We start from the raw sequence: 21,591 nt of genomic DNA on the forward strand, positions 1-21,591 counted from the left end.
GTGAAAAACAATGGTTTTATAGCAATTAATCTCATTGTCTGAAAGCATTCAAAACACACTGAAAACATCTAGAATACATCATCTATACAGTTAAAACAACAAGGTGATGTCAAAACAAGTTGACATTGAGGTTAAAAGAAAGTGTATCAATTTACCTGATTTTGCTAAATCAAGACGTCAATATTCTGGCTTTTTGTATAATACTTCTTAAATTACAGCTCAATTTCAGCAAATTCAGAAAAAGCAATTAACCTTGATTTATCACAGTAAATTGTACTATTAACTGACTACATTTAAAAAATTATTTGACAGCCCTAGTTTTGTACTGTCTCCCCTCACATGTCTCAGTTTGTTGTCATCCATTTAATTTGTACATTCTTTAGTGTCAGATGGCTTTTTACTCTCTTCCATAGCCCGCCAGCATCACACACACACACACACACACGCACACACACACACACACACACACACACACACACACACACACACACACACACACACACACACACACACACACACACACACACACACACACACACTCCAGCCTTGTCTCTGTGTAAGTTAGGCTCAGATCTAGGCGAGGGCCATGGAGAGATACTGAGATTGAGAACCCAGAACTTCTCATCCTCCCTCGGGTTGTAACTCATGCAATTTCCTGCCGGAGATAGAAATTTGCACAGAACTAAGCAATAGTTTGGACAGTTAAAACATTTTTGCTGTTACTCACTAATAAAGGCAACTTAGTGAAACCAGACATAAAATGTCAACACTTTAAACAACAGTATACAACTACTAAAATACATTGTAATTGTCCTTGAAAACAGCATATTCTCCGACAACCCTAGAAAATAATTAATTTAGACTTTGAAGTAAACATGTAAACATGTCTTGTTCCCTGTCTCCAGTGTGGGTGAGAGCCTTGTACATGTTTATATCTACAACTAAAAAGGATTTGCTTGAGAGGCCATAATGACCAATGCAGCCATTTGTAGATCAACATCAAATAATTTCTGGATAACAATTAAGTACCTTACTTGGATTGTTTTCAATTAAAATGGGCATAATGAAACCAAAATAGCTTCTTAGCAACGAGCAATTTCACACGCAAGAATTTTGCTAGGCCTGTCTAGCTAGCTTGTTATTGGCAGAAAAGTTAGGATCTCTCGTTCTTATTGGTCTATTAATTACCGCCTGGTAATGTCAGAAGGCAGGCCAAAACTCCATCCCACCAAAACAGGCAGAAATTTCAGACGGTCTTTTGAACAGCTCTTACACTAAAAGGGCATTATCATTTTCATAGTATTATTCCAACCTCATAGTGTGGAAATATACAGAAAATCATGTTGAAGGTACTGGGCCTTCAATGTTTCTACTCAATGACGCAATGCAGGGTTATCCAGTTTAAGATAGTCCTTTCTGTTTAGCTACATAATACTCTATGAATGGAGGTAGCACAAGATCAAAGAGACTCCAGTCAAGGCAAAGAGGCAAATCAGCCTATTAGAATACTTTGTCAGTTTGTGTCTAATGTGTCACTGGACATACTCTAGCCTAGCACATCTCTGCTGCAGTACTGATTCATTGTAATTGTGAAAGAGTCTAAGGGAAGCAATGGTCAGAGTAACCAAGGGAAGTAATGGTCAGGGCATCGCGAGTGGCGCAGCGGTCTAAGGCATTGCATCGCAGTGCTTGAGGTGTCACTACAGACCCAGGTTTGATCCCAGGCTGTGTCACAGCTGGCCGTGACCAGGAGACCCATGAGGCGGGCGCATCCTTGGCCTGCCAGGATGTCCTTGTCCCATCGTGTTCTAGCAACTGCTTGTGGTGGGTCGGGCGCCTGCAAGCTGACTTCAGTCGCCAGGCTGGCTGGCTTCCGGGTTAAGCGAGCAGTGCGGCTTGGCAGGGTTGTATTTTGGAGGCTGCATGGCTCTCGACCGTCGCCTCTCCTGTGTCCGTGCGGGAGTTGCAGCGATGGGACAAGAGTGTAACTACCAATAATAATAAAACATTTCAAAAATGGTCTAATATGTGGAACAACCATGCCAAGAGGTGAAATAAAATTGTAGGCTAGGATAGAGATCAAGACAGAGACTGACAAGAGGCAAATGTTACGTTCACACACTCTCCGAGAAAGACCTTTGGATCTCCTGAGGTAACTTCAGCGTATGTGTATGTTTGGATCCTTCAGCTTTCAGTGTCAAGATCTGCACAACCACCAGAGAAAAAATGTACACAACAGGGGAGGGACTCAGCGAGATTAACTTTGAAAAAAAAAACATTTTTGGCTCATCTGAAAACGGTTACATTCTCCCTGTGAGAGATTTGTCCCCAACAGTGGAAAAATAAACAGGAATGATTTGAGTGGGAAGGAGTTGACTTTATGAAAGCCATCATCGCACATGTTCCAACACACGGCTTTAATAAACACATCTCCTCTGCTCTCTGAGAGTGTATGGCTCAGATGGTGTTCGGGGCAGCGTGTACCATTTCCATAATAATATTAGCGCTGGTATATTTGTAGGAAGTGAAAAAGGATTAAGATTCGGCAACTTCATGGCCGATGAAGTTACTGAAAGTCTTTTAATCTAGACACCGGTGTTTGACCCGGATAGCCATGTCTCTCCACATGACAACGCTGCAGTTACCAAGCCCGGGCCAACTGAAATATTAGCACAAAGAAAAGATCCAGTAAGAAAAATGTCCTTGTGGAAACTCAAGAGACAATCTGGAGACTCACAACTCACAGTTTTTGTTTGCTTGTTTCTTTGCTATTTTCCATGCAGTGGCCCAGATTCACTAGAATTATTCATATTTGACACAAAGTCGAAACATTATGTCAAGGCAGTGTTGAAACCTGTATTTCATGAGTCCACTTAGTCGGTGTTGACTTTTACAAACCTGCGTTTTTATTTTGTCGCCTGAATACCTCCCCTCACGACACAAAAAGGTGACATTGTCTAGCAATTTAGTCCACATTCTAAAGTCATGTTCAAAATTATTGGCACCCTTGATAAAGATGAGCAAAAAAAGACGGCATAAAATAAATGCTACAAATACTGAGCTATATTGTACAACCTTATATATATTATTTTATACTAATACAATTACTCAGCGAAATAGATTTTTTTTAACAAGTCATTAGATTTTTTTTGAAATGATTGGCACCCCTGTTCTTCAATTCCTTTCAATACCTCACCTTGTGAGCATAAAGGCACTGAGTCTTTTTCAAAAATGTTTCCAAAGATTGGAGAACACATTGGGAAGGATATATGACCATTCCTCCATACAGAATCTTTCGTGATCCTTGATATCCTTCGCTCTGCACTTATGGCCTGCCATCTTCACTTCAAACCACAGGTTTTCAATGGGCTTCAAGTCCGGAGATTGCGATGGCCATTGCAAAATGTTGGTTTTGTGGCCAATGAACTATTTCTTTCAAAACAGGTTTTTTGGTTGTGTACACAGTTTAGCAGATGTTATGCTGTAGTAGGTGCAGCGAAATGCTTACGTTACTAGCAATGCAGTAAATGTCAAACAAGAACGCAAATAATTCAAATGTTATTATATATACAGTGCCTTGCGAAAGTATTCGGCCCCCTTGAACTTTGCGACCTTTTGCCACATTTCAGGCTTCAAACATAAAGATATAAAACTGTATTTTTTTGTGAAGAATCAACAACAAGTGGGACACAATCATGAAGTGGAACGACATTTATTGGATATTTCAAACTTTTTTAACAAATCAAAAACTGAAAAATTGGGCGTGCAAAATTATTCAGCCCCTTTACTTTCAGTGCAGCAAACTCTCAGAAGTTCAGTGAGGATCTCTGAATGATCCAATGTTGACCTAAATGACTAATGATGATAAATAAAATTCACCTGTGTGTAATCAAGTCTCCGTATAAATGCACCTGCACTGTGATAGTCTCAGAGGTCCGTTAAAAGCGCAGAGAGCATCATGAAGATCAAGGAACACACCAGGCAGGTCCGAGATACTGTTGTGAAGAAGTTTAAAGCCGGATTTGGATACAAAAAGATTTCACAAGCTTTAAACATCCCAAGGAGCACTGTGCAAGCGATAATATTGAAATGGAAGGAGTATCAGACCACTGCAAATCTACCAAGACCTGGCCGTCCCTCTAAACTTTCAGCTCATACAAGGAGAAGACTGATCAGAGATGCAGCCAAGAGGCCCATGATCACTCTGGATGAACTGCAGAGATCTACAGCTGAGGTGGGAGACTCTGTCCATAGGACAACAATCAGTCCTATATTGCACAAATCTGGCCTTTATGGAAGAGTGGCAAGAAGAAAGCCATTTCTTAAAGATATCCATAAAAAGTGTAGTTTAAAGTTTGCCACAAGCCACCTGGGAGACACACCAAACATGTGGAAGAAGGTGCTCTGGTCAGATGAAACCAAAATTGAACTTTTTGGCAACAATGCAAAACGTTATGTTTGGCGTAAAAGCAACACAGCTGAACACACCATCCCCACTGTCAAACATGGTGGTGGCAGCATCATGGTTTGGGCCTGCTTTTCTTCAGCAGGGACAGGGAAGATGGTTAAAATTGATGGGAAGGTGGATGGAGCCAAATACAGGACCATTCTGGAAGAAAACCTGATGGAGTCTGCAAAAGACCTGAGACTGGGACGGAGATTTGTCTTCCAACAAGACAATGATCCAAAACATAAAGCAAAATCTACAATGGAATGGTTCAAAAATAAACATATCCAGGTGTTAGAATGGCCAAGTCAAAGTCCAGACCTGAATCCAATCGAGAATCTGTGGAAAGAACTGAAAACTGCTGTTCACAAATGCTCTCCATCCAACCTCACTGAGCTCGAGCTGTTTTGCAAGGAGGAATGGGAAAAAATGTCAGTCTCTCGATGTGCAAAACTGATAGACATACCCCAAGCGACTTACAGCTGTAATCGCAGCAAAAGGTGGCGCTACAAAGTATTAACTTAAGGGGGCTGAATAATTTTGCACGCCCAATTTTTCAGTTTTTGATTTGTTAAAAAAGTTTGAAATATCCAATAAATGTCGTTCCACTTCATGATTGTGTCCCACTTGTTGTTGATTCTTCACAAAAAAATACAGTTTTATATCTTTATGTTTGAAGCCTGAAATGTGGAAAAAGGTCGCAAAGTTCAAGGGGGCCGAATACTTTCGCAAGGCACTGTATATATATTTTTTACTAGAAATCAAGGACGAATCCAATTAACAACCCAAATAGCACTGTAACAGTAATCAAAATGTAATCTATACGTATATACACCAGACAAATGTACACAAGATATACTAAGAATTATATGTACAGTAGTAAATATATTAGAATGAGCTATGTCAAGAATCTAGTATATGTCAAAAATCTTTGTGGATTTTAATGTGTGCTTGGGGTTATTGTCTTGCTAGAAATCCACTTGCTGGCAAGTTTCAGCCTCCTGGCCGAGACAACCAGGTTTTTGGCAGAAATGTCCTGGTACTGGGTAAAGTTGATGATGTCATTGACCTTAACAAGGGCCCCAGGACCAGTGGAAGCACCCTCCTTTTGAAGCTTCAAGTCTGTTATTTGAACTCAATCAGCATGAGAAAGTGATCTCCAGCCTTGTCCTCGTCAACACTCACGCCTGTGTTAACGCGAGAATTACTGACATGATGTCAGCTGGTCCTTTTGTGGCAGGGCTGAAATGCAGTGGAAATGTTTTTTGGGGGATTCAGTTCATTTGCATGGCAAAGAGGGACTTTGCAATTCATTGAAATTAATCTGATCACTCTTCATAACATTCTGGAGTATATACAAATTGCCATTATACAAACTGAGGCAGCAGACTGTGAAAATGCATATTTGTGTCATTCTCAAAACTTTTGACCATGACTGTATATATAAAAAACATTCATAAAAAGTTGACATCACTATAGAAAGAATTGGCGTTGTGTAAACCTTTTTAGTTTTCTTTGACTGATTGAGGATGTTGTCTATTGTAATGATGAGCATTCTTTTCAGTTAGCCGGATCTTTTTGCTCTGTTCACCTAAAAGAGCCGTTCATTTTTCTGCCAAACAGCTCTACGTTGAGTGGTGTGTGGACCAGAATGAGGATCTCTCCTCACTACCTAATGAATGGCTATTTTACAGATGCGATCCGGTTCCTGACGTTAACCAAAAAGAGTAATTCAAAAAGAGCAGTTCATTCGCAAACGACCCTTCACTAGTTTATTGCAGTGAGTGTTTCTCGTTGTTACTAAGTCACTGTTTTGGGAAGTGATGTTTCTCCTCTCTTCTCTGCATGTTGAGCATAGCTGTTCACTCAGGGGACTGTTACTCATCAATGCACTTTAACTCCAGCATGACCGTTCCCCAAGAGCCAGTCAGCTTCCTTTGGCTCTGAGCCACAGATGACGGGGCCTCGCAATGCATAATCTGATAATCATAATAGTATGTCTGTTTCTTTGCTCTCCTTGCAAAAAAAAAAAAAACGAACAACGAGCCTCTCCTAAGGAGGCATTTGTAAAGTATAAACACTCTGGAACATTTGGACCTATATGGAAATAGAGCGTATGAAAGTTGTTGAGCCCAATTAAGTCCATTGTGCAACGTATGTTTAAGCAGTGAGTGAGTGAGTGAGTGAGTGAGTGAATAAGTGAGTGAATAAGTGAGTGAATAAGTGAGTGAATAAGTGAGTGAGTGAGTGAGTGAGTGAGTGAGAGAGAGTGTAAGAGAGAGCGAGATACATGTTTTCACTGACACTGAAAAGCTGTTTCACAGAGATGGAGGAATGGGGAGGTGAAAGGGTAGGGGCTACAGAGGGAAAACCAGAATCCCCAGAAAGCAGCATTTATTGAGCAGAGTGGAGGGGGGGGGGGGGGGGGGGCGCACAAAATGTTCCACCTTTTTGTTTTGAGTTTTACTGACTGGACAAGAGGTAAGGAGACTGACTATAAGTGTTTCTCCATATGCTGTGGTTGAGTAAAGAGACGTGAATTGTTGTTTCCTAGGAGATAACATCCTGCAATTGTGTACGTAATTCATCCTCCAACCACAAGGGAGAAGAAAGCAACGGAGCACATCGTTCAATTCTATCGGTGTATGGGTATGTATGCATGTGCATTCACTTAGACTTAGAGAGTAAGGCTAACAGAGACACAATATCAAAAACAATCAGAACTCTACCTCAACTTCGCTTCATCCAAATGTACAGCACTAGTCATAAGTTTGGACACACCTACTCATTCAAGGGTTTTTCTTTATTTTTCCTACTTTCTATATTGTAGAATAATAGTGAAGACATCAAAACTATGAAATAACACATATGGAATCATGTAGTAACCAAAAAAAGTGTTAAACAAATCAAAATATATTTTATATTTAAGATTTTTCAAAGTAGCCACCCTTTGCCTTAATGACAGCTTTGCACATTCTTGGCATTCTCTCAACCAGCTTCATGGGGTAGTCACCTGGAATGGATTTCAATTAACATGTGCACCTTGTTAATGAAAAGTTAATTTGTGGAATTTTTTCAACAGCTCAAGTAAGCAAAGAGAAACGACAGTCCATCATTACTTTAAGACATGAATATCAAATTTAAAGAACTTTGAAAGTTCCTTCAAGTGCAGTCGCAAAAACCATCAAGAGCTATGATAAAATTGGCTCTCATGAGGTCTGCCACAGGAAAGGAAGACCCAGAGTAAACTCTGTGCTGCAGAGGATAATTTCATTAGAGTTAACTGCACCTCAGATTGTAGCCAAAATAAATGCTTCACAGAGTTCAAGTAACAGACACATCTCAACATCAACTGTTCAATAGAGACTGTGTGAATCAGGCCTTCATTGCTGCAAAGAAACCACTACTAAAGGACACCAATAATAAGAAGAGACTTGCTTGGGCCAAAAAACACAAGCAATGGACATTAGACTGGTGGAAATCTGCCCTTTGGTCTGATGAGTCCAAATTTTAGATTTTTGGTTCCAACCGCCGTGTCTTTGTGAGACGCAGAGTAGGTGAATGAATGATCTACGCATGTGTGGTTCCCACCGTGAAGCATGGAGGAGGAGGTGTGATGGTGCGGGGGTGCTTTGCTGGTGACACTGTCGTGATTTATTTAGAATTCAAGGCACACTTAACCAGCAAGGCTACCACAGCATTCTGCAGTGATTTGCCATCCCATCTGGTTTGCGCTTAATGGGACTATCATTTGTTTTTCAACAGGACAATGACCCAAAACACACCTCTAGGCTGTGTAAGGGTTATTTAACCAATAAGGAGAGTGATGTAGTGCTGAATCAGATGACCTGGCCTCCACAATCACCCGACCTCAACCCAATTGAGATGGTTTGGGATGAGTTGGACCGCAGCGTGAAGGAAAAGCAGCCAACAAGTGCTCAGCATTTGTGGGAACTCCTTCAAGAAAAGCATTCCTCATGAAGCTGGTTGAGAGAATGCCAATAGTGTGCAAAGCTGTCATCAAGGCAAAGGGTGGCTACTTTGAAGAATCTCAAATATAAAATACATTTTGATTTGTTTAACACTGTTTTGGTTACTACATGATTCCATGTCTTATTTCATAGTTTTGATGTCTTCATTATTATTCTACAATATAGAAAATAGGAAAAATAAAGAAAAACCCCTGAATGAGTAGGTGTGTCCAAACTTTTGACTGGTGCTGTACATGCAAACATACTGTATGAATACTCTTCGCATCCCACCCAAGAGAGAGGGAAAAAGAGACACGCCCCAAATCAGTTCCTTGTGTTTCCAGCTTCACATGTTCTTGTGTACGTTAGAGAAGGGGGCCTATGTTTACATGTGAGAGGTATGACGTATGCTGGGCTCTCATAAGGGGGCTACTCAAACGTCCAGAGCCAGCCCCACACAGAGACTGTGTAAATCACTCACAGGTCAGCAGTAATTGTTAAGAAACAGCCTCCCCAATGGGCAGAAAGGTCCACAATAGTGCCCAGAGGAGGGGACCCTGACACAAACACACACAGACAGACCTAGGCTATACACTTCCCCCAATATACCTACACAATACTCACGTACCCTACATGACCAAAAGTATATGGACACCTGCTCGTTGAACATCTCATTCCAAAATCATGGGCATCTTTGCTGTTATAACAGCCTCCACTCTTCAGGGAAGGCTTTCCACTAGATGTTGGAACATTGCTACTGGGACTTGCTTCCATTCAGCCACAAGAGCATTAGTGAGGTCGGGCACTGATGTTGGGCAATTAGGCCTGGCTCGCAGTCGGCATTCCAATTCATCCCAAAGGTGTTCGATGGGGTAGAGGTCAGGGCTCTGTGCAGGTCAGTTAAGTTCTTCCACACCAATCTCGCAGGTAGCGTTCTTCTGTATGAACCTCACTTTGTGCACGGGGTATTGCCATGCTGAAACAGGAAAGGGCCTTCCCCAAACTATTGACACAAATTTGGAAGCATAGAATCATCTAGAATGTCATTGTATGCTGTAAAGTTAAGATTTCCCTTCACTGGAACTAAGGGGCCCAGTCCCAACCATGAAAATCAGCACAGGCCATTATTCCTTCTCCACCAAACATTATAATTGGCACTATGCATTCAGGCAGGTAGCGTTCTCTTGGCATCCGCCAAAACCAGATTTGTCCGTCGAACTGTCAGATGGTGAAGCGTGATTCATCCCTCCAGTGAACACCTTTCTGCTGCTCCAGAGTTAAATGGCGGCAAGCTTTACACCACTCCAGCCAACGCTTGGCATTGCGCATGGTGATCTTAGGCTGACATTGCTTCCAGAGGCAGTTTGGAACTCTGTAGTGTTGCAACCGAGGACAGACGCTTCAGCACTCGGCGGTCCCATTCTGTGAGCTTGTGTGGCCTACCACTTCTCTGCTGAGCTGTTGTTCTTCCTAGACGTTTCCACTTCACAATAACAGCACTTACAGTTGAACAGGTCAGCTCTAGCGGGCAGAAATTTGATGAACTGACTTGTTGTAAAGGTGGCATCCTATGATGGTGCCACGTTGAAAGTCACTGAGCTCTTCAGTAAAGGCCATTCTACTGCCAATGTTTGTCTATGGAGATTGCATGGCTCTTTGCTCGATTGAATACACCTGTCAGAATCGGGTGTGCCTGAAATAGCCAAATGCACTAATTTGAAGGGATGTCCACATACTCTTGTTTATATAGTGTATGTATACCCCCACACTCAGACATTCAAAGAAATAACAAACACATAAATAAGCACACACACACACAACCTGGACCACGGGCTAACCACTGGAACCCTCACCAGAGAGACCCTCTTGTAAAGAAAAGGCCCATAACGTGAATACCCATTAAACCTTGATACTAATTCTGTAACCCAGAACGATGAGACGCTTTAAACACATCGTTCACATACAGGGAACGTTTACATTTTTGTTGTTGTTGAGATATTTGGGTATATAATGGTTAGTCAAAATGTTTTCTCCAGATGCTGCATGCCTCTCTCCATGCTTGCTCTCTGTTCCCTTTCGGTGATGAGCTTGGCCCCTGCATGATTTATCATGGCATCTTAATCATTCCCTTATTGTTGTCATATCTTCATCATGGCATAATTAACAGCATTATTTATTTGCTGAAAGTGAATCAAATGTGAATCAAATGACATTTCTGCCTCTAAAGTTCAAGTCAAACCCTGTTTTGTAGTGCCAACTGTGAGAAATTATATCTGAACGATTGTTGCCCTTTCCCCATATTAGTATTGTGCTCATCAGTTATAACCTTTCTCTTGACAATAGGAAGGCCGTTCATATCTATCTTCCAGGTAATGTCCTAAATGGCACTCTATTCCCCATAGAGTGCACTACTTTTGACCAGGGCCAATAGAGTACATTGTGTATAGGGAATAGGGTGTAACTTCAGACATTCAAATCAAATCAAACTTTATTTGTGCGCCGAATACAACAAGTGTAGACTTTACCGTGAAATGCTTACTACAAGCCCTTAACCAACAGCGCAGTTCAAGAAGAGTTAAGAAAATATTTACCAAGTAGACTAAAATAAAAAGTAATAATAAAAAGTAACACAATAAGGATAACAATAATGAGGCTATATAGAGGGGGCACTTGTACCGAGTCAGTGTGCGGGGGTACAGGTTAGTTGAGGTAATTTGTACATGTAGGTGGGGGTGACTATGCATAGATAATAGACAGTGAGTAGCAGCAGTGTACAAAATGGGGAGACTTGGAGTTCCAGCACCGCTTGCCGTGCGGTAGCAGAGAAAACAGTCTATAACTTGGGTGACTGGAGTCTCTGACAATTTTATGGGCTTTTCTCTGACACCGCCTATTGTATAGGTCCTGGATGGCAGGAAGCTTGGCCCCAGTGATGCACTACCCTCTGTAGCTCCTTATGGTCAGATGCCGAGCAGTTGCCATGCCAGGCGGTGATGCAACCGGTCAGGATGCTCTCGATGGTGCAGCTGTAGAACTTTTGAGGATCTGGGGACCCATTCCAAATATTTTCAGTCTCCTGAGGGGGAAAAGGTTTTGTCGTGCCCTCTTCACGACTGTCTTGGTAGTAATCGCAGTTCTGATGTCCAGAAGTTATTTTCGGTCATAAGATACGGTAGCAGCAACATTATGTACACAATAAGTAAAAAAATAAGTTACACAAAACAAAACAAAAATAACAAAATACCACAATTGGTTGGGAGAATGTAAAACGCCAGCCATGTTCTTCGGCGACATCTTCATTCAAAGCTGTTACGAAAATCTTATCCTTAAGAATAAAATAGGAAAGACTCCACTTCCTGACTTACATAAAAGACGGTTCTTGGGGTATTCATGTAGGTCTATACTGTGGGAGCATCAAAGGATGTCCCGCACCTCTCCAAGACCTGTATATGTGTATGTGTACTTCGATGGGGTGGGTTCAAAGCAGAAGTAAACTTTTGGTTGGACCTTAATTGCAGTTGACCAATACATTTATCTTAATCTAAATGTGTGTCGTCGGTCTAGACAGACAATGGCAATTATTTAAGGTGTGTGTGTGCTTGTGTGCACATGCGTGTGCAGAGTGTGGTAGGAATACATTCTAATGTACTCTCCTGCTGACTCTGTGAATTGAAGGCAAACCTGGAAAAGATGTCAGATTCTGTTATGTGTTACTTGAATGCAGTGCTTGGCATAGGGAGGGAAAAGGGAGGACTATGTGTCTGGCTATTCGCTAGCCAGCAGGTAAAATTGCATAGAAACAGATGATAGTTTTCAATATTTTATATGAAAAAAGTTTTGTGCATTTTGACTTTATGTGAATATAATGTCTTTCCCATGCAACATTCTGCATCATTATGATCACCATATTGTTCAAAAACAACTGTTGTTTTCCCCCCAAAAAACATGCTAATAAAATGTGATGAGCAGGGCCAGTTCCAAGCCTAAGCGACGTAAGTGGTCGCTAGGGGGCCCCCAATCCGAGTCACCCCCGCCACCCCCAAATCAAAAAATATTATTTATTTTTTGTATTTGGGGGTGGAGGGGTGACTCGGGTGGGGGTGACTCAGTCGGGGTCTCAACTTACTATTGAGAGTATAAGAATAGTAGAAAATACCAGGTACAATTTCGAAATTTGGTAGTGCATTAGCAGTTTTTCTCGTTATGTCAGTCACAGACAGTCACTCAATTAGCCATGTCAGCTAACAATTTTGAGAGTGGTGGTTAATCTAGCCAGCTATCTATACTTAGTAGTAGTAGTAATCATGTCTGAATACCGACCTGGCACAAAGGGCACATGCCCAGGGGCCCTGACCTCCAGGCTGCCCCCATTGATTTTGTTAATCATTCTCACTCAGATATCATATTAACATGGCATACTGTAAGTCATTACAAAATGTGTAGAATTGCAGGAAATTAGCTGTAAAACTGAAGAAATTATCTGAAAATGATCTTATTGCCAGAGAGGTTTGGAACTGTCTTTATTTTTGGTCTATTAACTACTTTACTGCATGGTGATGTCACCCCCCTATCCACATCGATGGAACAGTAGTGGAGAGGGTAGCAAGTTTTAAGTTCCTCGGCATACACATCACAGACAAACTGAATTGGTCCACTCACACAGACAGCATCGTGAAGAAGGCGCAGCAGCGCCTCTTCAACCTCAGGAGACTGAAGAAATTTGGCTTGTCACCAAAAGCACTCACAAACTTCTACAGATGCACAATCGAGAGCATCCTGGCGGGCTGTATCACCGCCTGGTATGGCAACTGCACCGCCCTCAACCGTAAGGCTCTCCAGAGGGTAGTGAGGTCTGCACAACGCATCACCGGGGGCAAACTACCTGCCCTCCAGGACACCTACACCACCCGATGTCACAGGAAGGCCATAAAGATCATCAAGGACATCAACCACCCGAGCCACTGCCTGTTCACCCCGCTATCATCCAGAAGGCGAGGTCAGTACAGGTGCATCAAAGCTGGGACCGAGAGACTGAAAAACAGCTTCTATCTCAAGGCCATCAGACTGTTAAACAGCCACCACTAACACCGAGTGGCTGCTGCCAACACACTGACACTGACTCAACTCCAGCCACTTTAATAATGGGAATTGATGGGAAATGATGTAAATATATCACTAGCCACTTTAAACAATGCTACCTTATATAAATGTTACTTACCCTACATTATTCATCTCATATGCATACGTATATACTGTACTCTATATCATTGACGGTATCCTTATGTAATACATGTATCACTAGCCACTTTATACTATACTATGCCACTTTGTTTACATACTCATCTCATTTGTACATACTGTACCCGATACCATCTACTGTATCTTGCCTATGCTGCTCTGTACCATCACTCATTCATATATCCTTATGTACATATTCTTTATCCCCTTACACTGTGTACAAGACAGTTGTTTTGGAATTGTTAGTTAGATTACTTGTTATTACTGCATTGTCGGAACTAGAAGCACAAGCATTTCGCTACACTCGCATTAACATCTGCTAACCATGTGTATGTGACAAATAAAATTTGATTTGATTTGATTTGATTTGACCTTGGAAGGCCAAAACACCATCCCACCAAAACAGCCTGAAATTTCAGGCAGCTCTTACCAATAGCTCTTACACCAGAAGGGCATTATCATCATGTTCACAATTTCACAGTATTATTACAAACTCATAGTGCGGAAATATATATGAAATAAGGAAAATATTTTTGACTGCACTGGGCCTTTAAAACTGGTGATGAGGAGACTGGTTAAACAGTCAACGTTTCAGGGAAACAAACAAATGTTTTTAACAATTCCCTTTAGAAGCAAAGAGGGTCACATGCACACGATTTCCACAGTGTCAACAAAAATAAAGGCTGGGTTTTTTGGTTTAAACCCGAGCCCAAACTCTCTCCCCTTTGGTATTTGTAGAGAGCCACTTTGAAAGCCTGAGAGATGACAGGGCAGACAGAGACATATCCACGAGGAGTTCAATCAAGGCTTCTTTCAAGTTGATATTTTGGTTCTGTTTTGTTTTAATGGATCCCAGAGCTACTGGTGCCCTGCATCCTGTTTGTGTGGAATGCCAGATGGGCTGTATTAGTGCTGCATCCAAAATGGCACCCTATTCCCTATGGACCCTGGTCAAAAATAGTGCATTACATGTTCATAGTGAATAGCATAACAAGCTTCCCCCATGTCTCCCCATGACTAGACTCCTGGGATCATGGCTCCTGTACAGTGGCCCTGAAGGGACATTCACGACTTACAGTACAAACTGTCCAGTGAGTGTTCTTTTTTTAAATCTCTCTCTCTCTCTCTCTCTCTCTCTCTCTCTCTCTCTCTCTCTCTCTCTCTCTCTCTCTCATATACAGTGCCTTGCGAAAGTATTCGGCCCCCTTGAACTTTGCGACCTTTTGCCACATTTCAGGCTTCAAACATAAAGATATAAAACTGTATTTTTTTGTGAAGAATCAACAACAAGTGGGACACAATCATGAAGTGGAACGACATTTATTGGATATTTCAAACTTTTTTAACAAATCAAAAACTGTAAAATTGGGCGTGCAAAATTATTCAGCCCCTTTACTTTCAGTGCAGCAAACTCTCTCCAGAAGTTCAGTGAGGATCTCTGAATGATCCAATGTTGACCTAAATTACTAATGATGATAAATAAAATTCACCTGTGTGTAATCAAGTCTCCGTATAAATGCACCTGCACTGTGATAGTCTCAGAGGTCCGTTAAAAGCGCAGAGAGCATCATGAAGTTCAAGGAACACACCAGGCAGGTCCGAGATACTGTTGTGAAGAAGTTTAAAGCCGGATTTGGATACAAAAAGATTTCACAAGCTTTAAACATCCCAAGGAGCACTGTGCAAGCGATAATATTGAAATGGAAGGAGTATCAGACCACTGCAAATCTACCAAGACCTGGCCGTCCCTCTAAACTTTCAGCTCATACAAGGAGAAGACTGATCAGAGATGCAGCCAAGAGGCCCATGATCACTCTGGATGAACTGCAGAGATCTACAGCTGAGGTGGGAGACTCTGTCCATAGGACAACAATCAGTCGTATATTGGACAAATCTGGCCTTTATGGAAGAGTGGCAAGAAGAAAGCCATTTCTTAAAGATATCCATAAAAAGTGTAGTTTAAAGTTTGCCACAAGCCACCTGGGAGACACACCAAACATGTGGAAGAAGGTGCTCTGGTCAGATGAAACCAAAATTGAACTTTTTGGCAACAATGCAAAACGTTATGTTTGGTGTAAAAGCAACACAGCTCATCACCCTGACCACACCATCCCCACTGTCAAACATGGTGGTGGAAGCATCATGGTTTGGGCCTGCTTTTCTTCAGCAGGGACAGGGAAGATGGTTAAAATTGATGGGAAGATGGATGGAGCCAAATACAGGACCATTCTGGAAGAAAACCTGATGGAGTCTGCAAAAGACCTGAGACTGGGACGGAGATTTGTCTTCCAACAAGACAATGATCCAAAACATAAAGCAAAATCTACAATGGAATGGTTCAAAAATAAACATATCCAGGTGTTAGAATGGCCAAGTCAAAGTCCAGACCTGAATCCAATCGAGAATCTGTGGAAAGAACTGAAAACTGCTGTTCACAAATGCTCTCCATCCAACCTCACTGAGTTCGAGCTGTTTTGCAAGGAGGAATGGGAAAAAATTTCAGTCTCTCGATGTGCAAAACTTATAGAGACATACCCCAAGCGACTTACAGCTGTAATCGCAGCAAAAGGTGGCGCTACAAAGTATTACAAAGTATTAAGGGGGCTGAATAATTTTGCACGCCCAATTTTTCAGTTTTTGATTTGTTAAAAAAGTTTGAAATGTCGTTCCACTTCATGATTGTGTCCCACTTGTTGTTGATTCTTCACAAAAAAATACAGTTTTATATCTTTATGTTTGAAGCCTGAAATGTGGCAAAAGGTCGCAAAGTTCAAGGGGGCCGAATACTTTCGCAAGGCACTGTATATATATATACATACATACATACATACATACACACACCCACCTCAGTTGCAGGCAATGGGATGTTGGCTCTCGCTTGAAATGCAAAACACTCACAGGCCTGCATCCCATTCCCATCCTTCCTCTATTACTTCTCTCCTCATTCTTATTTTCGAAACGACTTATGTTCCAGGCAGAGGCAAAATCCCATTGCGGGAAGAAAAATAAGAATTCACAGGGGAAGAATCAGTATTAAATGCTCTGGTACACCAGTGGGAAGTATAGCCATTGAAGTCGTTGCAAAACGTTTGCCCCCACAACAACTAACGTTCAGCAGAACTCCTAGCTCAATAACTTCATAATAAAGTCTTGTTTCCTATCAGCACTGTACCTTTTTAGGGGCATATGCCAATGCCTCCATACATTACTAATGTAAATGGTCATCTGGAAAAGTAAAACCGGATATCTGACTCCAGAGGATGGGGGTGCATAGAATGTTCCTATGTGTGCCATGGCATAGTTCCACAAATACCTTCCTGTAGTAGATGCCATTGTTCTCCAAAGCCACAGAAAGTAACACAATTTTTCTCCAAAGCCCCAGAAAGTGACACAATCCTATTAATTATCATAAATGAACAGCTACTGCCGACCTGTTTTGGTCAATCTTATTCCATATCTTTATTGGGTATGGACAGGCTAACTCTATCATAATGTCTAGTTAATCATTGCAACTCAGTAGGCCTACTGTTACAAGAGAGCCTTCTGAGGATGTTTCCATAACACATTTCCGTACACATTTTTTCCTCTCAGAGTAATCAATGTTTTGGGTGTTAGGCACCATTCTGGGTATTATTTCGAAGCCAGGGAGGGATGTGTGTGGATGTGTCCCAAATTAACCCTATTCCCTATGTAGTGCACTACAAGCTAGGAGGCTTCATCCCTGGGGGTTGAGGAGGGAACATGGGGCACGCAGAGGCCATGTGTCAGTCTTAAAAATAAATAGTTTGCAAACTTTTGCTAATGCTAGCTAACACATTCCATTTGTTTTCTGTTAGCCAAACATTCTATACTAACTGTACTAGTCAATCTTCACATGCCGTTCTTATATGGCCTATTATCTAATATGTAATTCATTTGAAAGCTTTATTTTTCTCAGTAAAATGATACAGTTCTGATATGATAATTTACAATTTTTCCCATTTACTTTCTACAGTATTTGGACAGTCATTTGTTGTCGTTTCCTTTCCGGAAGGCTAATTTGTTTACTTAAGATATTCGATTTTGGGGGGATTGAAATTAAGATCTTGGAATATGGCTAGCTGCCATGGAGTTTATTATGCGCATGACGGAGTTGACATAAATCCACCTTATTTGGACAGTCCGGATAGTCCATCTGTAGATGCTCTACAGATGGTCATACTATCAACAAACCAAGGTTATTATAGTAAACTAAAATTGAAACTAAAACAAAAGCTAATCATGAAATTACTATTTCGTAAACTGAAATAGAATAACTAATAATCCCGTTTGAAAAACTGAAATTTATTTCAAATTATTTTAAATTATTATCTTTGACTCCAAAAGGAATTACAAATAAAATTAAACCATCATGAATTATGTTCAGTTAAAAAATAAATTGTCTACATTTTAGGTAAAAATCGAATTGAAGCTATTTAAGCAATTTTTTCTAATGTGGTTTTCAAGCTTCTGAATCTTACGGTCCCATTGAGAGGACGTTCCCACGAGCAGCACCGCAGATATTGGTTACGTTCCCCTGCTCAGACGTCGCATGCATCAACCAGCAGTGGACTGCGCAATATATTGATAAAATGAATCTTGTCCGAGAGAGATTCACATGGTTATCAAAGCATCACGTAGGCTAAGCCTATACGAAAACACAGCCCTTATTTTAAGTGTTTCTAAAAATCCCCTATGGGAAAATGAATGGTGGAAAAACAATAAGATCAATTTCTCTGTCTGTCCACTAGTTTTTATCGGTATTATGACACCTCCACGGTGGGGCTTTATTGACAGAGTGAAAAAAAAGGAACCCTGTACAGATAAAAAAAATATATTCCAAAACATGCATCCTGTTTGCAATAAGGCACAAAAATGAAACTGCAAAAATGTTGCAAAGAAATTAACTTTATGTCCTGAATACAATGTTTGGGGCATATCCACTCTTCATATTTTCAAGTATGATGCAGCCATATTTTCAATGGCTGCATCATTTTATGGGCATGCTTGTCATCGGCAAGGACTAGGGAGTTTTTTAGGATAAAAAGAAACGGAATAGAGCTAAGCACATGCAAAATCATAGAGGAACACATAGTTCAGGCTGCTTTCCAACAGAGTGGGAGACAAACTCACCTTTCAGCAGGACAATAACCTAAAACACGGCTTGGCCGGCAGGGATGTTCTTGTCCCATCATGCACTGGCAACTAATTTGACGGGCCGGGCGCAGTGTACACCTGACAGGTGTACAGTGTTTCCTCCAACACATTGGGGCAGCTGGCTTCCGGGTTAAGTGGGCATTGTGTCAAGAAGCAGTGTGGCTTGGCTGGGTTGTGATTCAGAGGACGCATGGCTCTAGACCATTGCCTCTCCCAAGTCTGTACCAATTGGGTAAAAAAATCCAGGTGTGCAAAGCTCTTAGACTTACCCAGAAAGACTCACAGCTGTAATTGCTGCCATAGGCGGTTGAATATCTGATAAATTACATTATATTTTTTAAGTGTTCCTCCACTTTGACAGAGTGTATTTTGTGTAGGTCATTGACAAACAAATGACGATTAAATCCATTTTAATCCCACTTTGTAACACAACAAAGTGTGTAAAATTTCAAGGGGTGGTAATTCTTTCTAAAAGCACTGTACATGGTGTGATAGCTGATACTGTGGTCTATACAAATATACAACAAATGTTGTTCAAATGAAGAAAAAAGATGGGATTGTCCCGATTTACAAGAATAACTATCATCACAGAGACAGACCTACACTCTAAGAGAAAAAGGCTATTGGCACAGTGAATTTCATGTTAATGGCTTGTCTGGGCAAGGTAATGGATCCTGAGAGCTGCTCAACTGACGTCTTTATTTTTCACTTTGATTTAAAAACATTTACCTCTTCCATTGAATTCCATCGCCATACGGTATGGGGGAAAAAAACTGTTCTCACAACTGGAACTGAAACATTCATTCCTGGCTTGTATTTTCTCTCCCTTTCAGAGTTTCATATTTCTCAAGTGAGTAGTTTAATCTGGAATTCAGTTTCAGGTTCTCACAAAATGGCATCAATGCGAATTGCAGGGGGGTGGTGGAGGAATGGTGGGATGGGGATTGGTGGGTGGGTGGGTGGGATCGAGTGGACGAGGGTGGAGGGTTATGATGATAGTACACTACTAAGTGAGATAGCACCATTGAAAGAATGTCCTGGGTCTAAGGCATTGTTCAGTCATTTTTAAGAGGCATAGTTTAGCCATTTTTCATAATTTTGTCATATTTATCTTTAAATTAAGGATTGCAGCAACCCTCCCTGTCACCCTGCTAATAAGCCTACATGGGACCTGTCCGACTGGAGGCTGCTTTTGATTAGCGTGTGTCAAAGCTCTGTTAGCCCTCATTACTCACACCAAAGCGGGTATCACTTCAGAATAGACATCATCTGCTTTGCAATCTCTGGGAGAAACCCCAAGATAAATTAGCCCAAAGAGAGCCCTAGTGTACAGTAAACAAAAACACCACTTATACACAACCATGCAACGTTATACAGTATTTAACTCGAAGCTAGAGGTTCCCCCACCTGTGGAAAGCACAGCTTGAAAGCGTTCAGTCCCCTCAAGTTTTCCCATCAGATAGATTGGGGCTCACCATTTTCCGTGAGCACGTGCCAGAGTTTGAAAAATAAACACGGAGGCTGCAGACTTGTGAGAAGGCTTACTTGTTTTGAAATATCGCCCTGTAGAAGTCAAACCTCTGCTCCAGCCTTGTTGTTTATGTTTGATCTGGCAAGCAACAGTCCAAGGGGTTCATGAGAAACTATGGCCGACATGCACTGTAAACAACTTTATCATCTGCATAGGCTCTCGGCAAATGCAAACATGTTTTTGGGCTAAAAGTCTCATTTTCATCCCCTGGAAACAAAATTGTACGTATGACTGTCATCCTGATGAGCAATTGTCTAGAAATCTAAAAGGTGGACACTGAATGAACACAGCCAATGCATGTGATACCTTTGACAGAGCAAGAGGCAAAGTAAATAATGGAAGTACAGTATTAGCACTGAAAGCAAATGTTTGACCTTACCTGATAGAAAACACACTCCTATCCTAGGGTGAATGTGTATCCGACAGCCTCTTGAAGTGCCTCTGTGCTGCTCATCTCCAGAGCTATTGGTGTGTGTGTGTGTGTGTGTGTGTGTGTGTGTAGGCTGGGCAGCTGCCTGCTGACTCCTGATTGCAGAGAGACGGCTAAGCTGAGAGGCTCCAGGAGGTAGAAGTGACACTGGATTCCGAGAAGCTGCTTGGAAGAGAGGCTCGACACATCAAATAGTACTCGGCAAACTCTCTCTCCCTCTCTCTGCTCCCACTCTCTCCTCTGCATCCTCTCTCTCTCTCTCCTGCTCCGTGTCATTCCCCCTCTCACGTCCAAGTTAAGGGTCTCCACTCCACTCCTCCCCTGCACTCTTTTCCCCAACCCCATATGCTTTGTCATTTCTCTCTCCTCCCCCCCCCCCCCCCCCCCCCCCCGCCCTCCCATTGTTTTCAGTGTCATTTCCCTTCTTTTGTCTTGCTGGCCCAGAGTTACTTTAAAGCTGTAAATTAAAATGCCTCAGAGCCCTCTCCCCCTCCCCTTGGTCAGTTTCACGTTTGGCAGCTGACTGAAACAGAAAACTTGGCAATCACACCGTCCATACAGCTCTATTACACAGAGTTATTGCAACTCTACTACACAAAGGAATAACCCAAGAGGTGTCATGTGGGGAAACCAGCAACACTGAGAGATTGAATTAAATGAACCCACAATACCTGTCACAAAACGTCTCTAGAGGTCCCAAATATAACATTTTGAGAGAAGGGCGACAAAGTAACTCTTTCTCCCTTTCCCTTTGAACACGTGCAAAAAGAGATAAGGAATGCAAGAGACTTATTTAGCG

General features: G+C 41.6%; 1 protein-coding gene and 1 long non-coding RNA gene across 5 annotated transcripts in view; one reads left to right on the plus strand and one right to left on the minus strand.

The window, feature by feature from the left end:
• Positions 1 to 20,872, minus strand: part of ripor3 (RIPOR family member 3) — a 72,533-nt gene extending 51,661 nt beyond the window's left edge. For 3 of the 4 annotated variants that reach the window (XM_036949845.1, XM_021568379.2, XM_021568375.2), the window contains exon 1: positions 20,742 to 20,872. The gene's annotated coding sequence lies outside the window, so the exon portion shown is untranslated. The remainder of the gene's footprint in view (positions 1 to 20,741) is intronic. The other variant, XM_021568377.2, reaches the window with a different exon arrangement.
• LOC110493860 lies at positions 6,868 to 20,992 on the plus strand. Its single transcript, XR_002469201.2, has 3 exons — positions 6,868 to 6,928; positions 7,002 to 7,096; positions 20,865 to 20,992. It is a non-coding gene; the product is annotated as an uncharacterized LOC110493860 (long non-coding RNA).
• Positions 20,993 to 21,591: the final 599 nt, after the last annotated feature.

This window comes from Oncorhynchus mykiss, chromosome 17, assembly GCF_013265735.2.
Source record: "Oncorhynchus mykiss isolate Arlee chromosome 17, USDA_OmykA_1.1, whole genome shotgun sequence".
NCBI lineage: Eukaryota > Metazoa > Chordata > Actinopteri > Salmoniformes > Salmonidae > Oncorhynchus > Oncorhynchus mykiss.